Source organism: Cupressus sempervirens, chromosome 11, assembly GCF_028749045.1.
Source record: "Cupressus sempervirens isolate cs-2001-9-10 chromosome 11, ASM2874904v1, whole genome shotgun sequence".
NCBI classification, from domain to species: domain Eukaryota; kingdom Viridiplantae; phylum Streptophyta; class Pinopsida; order Cupressales; family Cupressaceae; genus Cupressus; species Cupressus sempervirens.
Genome location: NC_143128.1, coordinates 363585688 through 363591677, shown reverse-complemented (window position 1 = coordinate 363591677; position 5990 = coordinate 363585688). Strand labels below are relative to the sequence as shown.

The window sequence follows — 5990 nt, the reverse complement described above, 5'->3', positions numbered from 1 at the left end:
CACAAGATTTTAAACATAACTATATAAGGATTGAGTTAGGATGTATATAGGTTAACCTTACATTAATTGTAAACTACAACACAAAGGTTGCACTAGGGTATTATAGGATTGTTATTATAGAATACTCCCTGATTTGTCCAAATGGGTGTATGATGGAAAAGAGTTGCATTAAGTGAGTAAAGCTCACCAATGGTTATAAGAATATAAATACATCAAAAAAATTAGAAATGAGAACTACATATTCATTACAGTGAGTAATTCAAGGTTCTTGATCCTATTTATACAAGTATGTAGGCATCCTGGTAGGCAGAGTATGCCTCCATTATGCAAACACCTTGGACATAGTTATGCAACCTTGAACATATTTAGGTAGCACTTACCCATGTATGTATGTATGTATGTATGTAATTATTCTCTACTTAACAACATCATCCACATGGTGAGGGCAATTGAGCTTGCACCTTTGACAATACTTCATTTCTATTATTTGCACCCTTTGAGCAGATGATTGAACCTACAGAAATGGCCCTTTATCACTTGTAACTATAATTTTCAAATAGTACAAACCACAATAGTTTCTTCTAATTCTATGGTTCTCTTTGTAAGTTATAAAATTGAAGTTTAAAAATTAATTGCATTTATGTACATCTTTTTTCCTGACTCATAGTCCAAGAATAATTTTTCAAAACACATACTGACTAGTTGGAGATTGAACCAAAAAATTGTAAGAATGATTGTGCCAAAAGAGCTTAAAAAATGATTGTGCACGATAATCATCTTTTTACATTCTTTTTGGCACAATTTTTCTTACAATCTCATTTATTCACACAAGAATAGAAATTTTCATAACGAAATAACACTTGGTTCCATTTAAGTCAAATTTGCAAATACTATAAGAATCACAAGCATATATAATAATGAAGGGAATTCCATAAGCATTTCCTCTTAATTATGAAACTCCCTCTAAAGATAATATCTTCCTTCAAAGATAATATCTCCCTTTAAGCCTCAACATCTCCCAAACCAGCCTACTACCTTTCTTGTTGCATCCTGCAATGAAAAGAGATTAAATGAATTTATCATAAATATTAATTGAGGATTACTTTGATCATAAGAAAAAATAAAATAAATCTCCCTCTCAAGCTAAAACATTTCCTTCCATATACAAAGAAGCACTCTCATCTTAATACATCTTGTTACATCATGTAATCTTCACAATCTTGCTATCACCATCTACTACCTCTTCAACCAAATCTGCATGTCCCAGCTTCTCCTCCCTAAAGTGTTTAATTTTAGAAATGGGTAAACAATTCAATGTCTTGGTAATAAACTTGATTTCATCCCTTTCCACATCCTTGACCACCAAAATATTTTCCTTGGATAGATAATGCAACGAAAGATCGGTGATGACATCTCATAGAATATTCTTTTGGATAAATAACACATTGCATCTAGTGGCTTTGATCTTCTATATCATACCTAGAATATAATTCCTCTCCTCCTTCAAAATCCTATCCATCATTTTATAATTAGAGACCACAATTTTTTTCTTAATTTCTATCTTGGAAGGAAAAATTTGGAACTGTATTATGCCAATCTTCACATTCTCAATCTTGGTGAGGACTCCAATTGTATGGCTTGTCTTCTTATTAAACACCAAACCCTTAACCATCTCTATATCATCAATAGTCCAGCCCAATTTTTCCAAAACTTTAATGTCCCTCAAATCCATAATGTCAGGCTTTGTATGTTGACAACATTTAGGATGATGTCAATAGCATAAAGGGCCAATAAGGTTGAATATTGGCTGACAAACTTACTATTCAAAGAAGTGCTTGCACTTTTCACTAAAAAGTCACAGTCCATCAGTTTGACAGGAATAGTCATGGTAGTTAAAACCTCGATGAACTTCTTAGAGGCCCTGTGAAAGGTCTCTGACATAATGGTAGGATGAACACCCTTATACAAGAAATTCATGCATTGTTTGAGAATTCCACTGGTGATGAGAACAACTATTGTCATGCTGTCACCAGCAACAATATCTTAAGATTTTGAAATCTCTACAAGAATTTTAGTAGTTGGTTGAGTTACCTCCATTTTTTAAAGAATGGTGGCATCATCATTGGTGATGATCACATTGCCCAAGGATGTGCAGAGCATCTCTTCCATGCCCTTGGGACCTAGTGAGGTTCAAACTGTGTCTATAATGACCTTTATTGTGATGATGTTGGCATGCTAGATGACATCCTTGTGCTTGGTGTCAATGTATTTTATGTCTTGGTAGTCAATGCTATCCACGAGTGTTGCACTATGGTCACCATTTTCAACTTATTCCAAAACTTCTTTGGCTTGTCTACTCTAGCTGTCATCAAAATTTAGATGTAGTTTGCTATCGATGGTAAAAAAACTTGTTGATTCATCTCTAGCTAGCATTGATAGTTCAACAGGGATTATCATCGATGGTATAACATACTTGTCAAATCATCTATGGATGGCATTGATAGTTCAACATTTTAAATTAGTTGCTTGGTGCCAACATGTGATATAGATGGGGATGATTTTTTATGGATCTTCCTGTTGATACATCATTGACTATGGAATATGTCAAACTTTCCACATAACTCTAGCAATGTTGACTTTCGATGTTTAACTGTCAAAATTTTGAATAGAACAACATCAAAAAATAGAACCAAATTTACTAGTATTTATTATGATCTTCCACTTCAAAGATGAACATATTAGACATGCTTCAATCTATAAAATTATTAGGTTGAGTCTTCAAGATATCTAGTGTTTGATTCTACAATATTAGAAAGTAACAAAGCGATCAGTGATGGACATTTAAAAGTATCAATTAGAAAAATGAGATTAATCTGAAATATGGATGGTGTAGAAGATATAAAGTTACTTGTTAGTAACAATGGAATAAATATGTTTAGGTATTTATGGTGATAGAAAATGATTTTGTTAATATTGGATACAAAATTTTTAATTATAGTGATGATATTGGTACATAGTAATGTATTCCATCTATTTGAAGCAATGAAGATAAATATGCGGTATCTTATCCAATAGCTTATCCCATGAATTCATGTTATTAAAGTTATTTCCTCTCATCTTTCAAGAGGAGGATATTATGTACATGTCAAATTCAAGTCGAAGTGGCTAACAATTTTAGATTCAAGTTCAAGTAAGTGGCAATTTCAATGTGTCAGATTTAAGCTCAAGTGAGTGACAATCTTAGATTCAAGAAAGTGGAAATTTTAATATTCAAGTCTAATCAATTTAAGATTCAAACTCAATGTAATTATTTTCAAACAAATAGACAAAAAAAATTCTATTACACCCAATGTGTGCTATTTACAAGTTCACAACACCCAATGTGTGTTATTCTATTGTACCCAGCGTGTAGAATTTTTAGTGATTATGCACCCAAAGTGTGCTAGTTCCAAAGGGACAAAATAAATCTGAAACTAAGACCTATCAAAGCTATAGGCTCATTAACCATCTCAAAGTAAGACCTATCAAAGCAATAGTCTCATTATATAAATTTAAGGTCCAAAAATGGACAACATGCTAAAGTATAAAATTTTGAACCTTGCAAGTTCAAATGGATTTTAGATCGTATGTATCACAAGTAAAAGCTTTTAAAAGATGATTCAGATCAACTAGAAAATGTTTCTCATTGAGCTCAAACTTTGAAGAGTTTAAAATGCTCCTAATTTCATGTAACCATTTCTGATTAGGGGGATGCTAACGTACTAATCATTATGGTTATAGAATTAGGTTATAAATTTCAATTTTGATAGTTATCAAATAGCATTTGAATTACTATATGACTGCTTTATTTATGTAATGAATCTTACTAACAAAACACAGTAAAGTTTTGATTATTTTCCACTATATCTAATTTCTAGGCCTAACAACATCAACATATCAATTTTTAGGATACATTAGCTAGAGTTGTAGAGGAAGATTTGTTTGGCGAGATTTTTGGTCAGAAAATTATGTTATGCATACTTGAAGGTATATTCAAGATCATTTCCTGATGTTATGTCTATGTTCATGGAAAAGCTATGAAGATTTGCATGAGTTATAGAAAGTTTTGTGGAGATTGTTTCTGGTTGACAATTTTTTTGTTATTTTCTTTATATCTTTTTAATGAGTTTGAGCATCATTCAACACACTTGGATTATGGTTGAAGACATGTTCAAGATGTTATAGTTAATGTGACAAAATAAGACATTCAATCTATGAGGATTTGTGAAGATTGTTCAACATATTGTTTTCCAAGAAACTGACTATTTTTAAAATCTTTATGGAAAGTGTTAATTGTAATATAATATGTATTGTAATATCTTAAAGATGTCCTATACTATTCATTGAAATTTGAGAAAGCCTCAAGGATGACTCAATACTTATTTTAGGACTTGGTATAAAGAAAAGTTTATTTCCTTGTGGATTAGTATCTAGTGTGGATGTTTTGTAATTAGTGAGATCGCAAGTTAATTGTTATGTGTGATTTGGATATGTATAATGTTTGATCAGAGAAGATACTGGTGTTGAGGATATCTTTTCAATTTCAAAGGATTGTACAAGGATAACTTTAAGAAACCCCCTCACCAGAAAATCTATAAAATGTTGGTGAATCCATCATTTTTTTCACAGAAAAAAATAATTTCCCTTGACGAAATTTTTTTTTAACGTACAATTTTTTTTTTTATTGGCTATTTTTTTCCAATGTTGAAGAATTTCATAAAAATGGGGCAATTAATTTTTTTTTTGGGTTAAATTCATAATTTAGGAAGTAATTTTTTCCTCTATATTTGAAAGAATATATAAATTATTATGTGATATTTTCCCCTTTGATGGAAAAATAAATAATGTATGAGGCAATTTTTCCCCTTAATTGGAAAGGTTACATTATTAATGAGGCTATTTTGTTTCCTTTAATGCAAACAAATGTAACACATTGGTGAATGTTGTACAACTTGTTTTCAAAGCATGTGAAACATGACAATTAATTTCCTTTTGGTATTAAATGTATGCTTTATAAAACCAAGTTGCCAACAAAAATGAGAATGTGTACTTAGAGTGCAAGGTTTTCTCTAGATTAGCAAGTGTAGTTGGGAAATTTTATGAACATGAGACTTCCTATTTAGGAGTATCCATCAGGACAGGAACCAAACCCTCTAGTGCACCCAAGTAGGTTGGGTGTGAAGAATATCAATATGATATTATTAGTAGCATGATGAATGTTGTGTGGGAACTTCGAATAAATTATCCTAGGTTTATCAGTGATCAATATTAACTTGAGAAGGAGGCAGAAAGGGAGAAGTTGGACTAGACAATTCATGATTTGCGACAATGAAAGAGGCTCAATCCACATGCTGCATACATAGAACACAGTAATAATTTATGGGCAATATTTTGAGCAATGCAGTAGGCACTTCATTAATTTTCTTATTTTCCAAATCGTTTTGTAAAAATTTTCGAAAAATTATGAAAATGAGTTCTTAGTTACCAAAAAGTCTAAAGCTTGTATGAACCCCTTACTTTTCTATAAGAAGGGGTACCAAGACTCTGTAGGAGGTATTTAAAAGATATACAACATATAATAGGTATACTTATAAGTTATCATACTCTATTGAATATTCATAGAACATAATTTTGTATAGGCTTTTATAAGATTATGCAACTATTTCAATTTTCCATCTTGATTGTACTTAGATTTTTCAAATTGATATAAATCTAGACCATTTTATGCCTCACTTTATGATTGTTGATCAATGTATTTTTTGCCTACCAAACTTTGTCTCAAAAGGCCCTCCTTGTTTGGAAAAAGTACATATTAAAATGTGTTATATAATGACTACCAAATGGTAATTGGTGATAAATATAACATAGTGGAGTTGTACAGAATAATAGTTTATCATTTGATGATTATATATCAATGATGAAAGTTTTATTTTGGGTTGAATGCCTGGAAT

At 31.1% G+C, this 5990-nt stretch overlaps 1 pseudogene; it reads right to left on the bottom strand.

Annotated features, from left to right (window-relative positions):
* Positions 1–1201: 1201 nt before the first annotated feature.
* Positions 1202–2321, bottom strand: LOC149529578 (T-complex protein 1 subunit delta pseudogene; annotated as a pseudogene).
* Positions 2322–5990: the final 3669 nt, after the last annotated feature.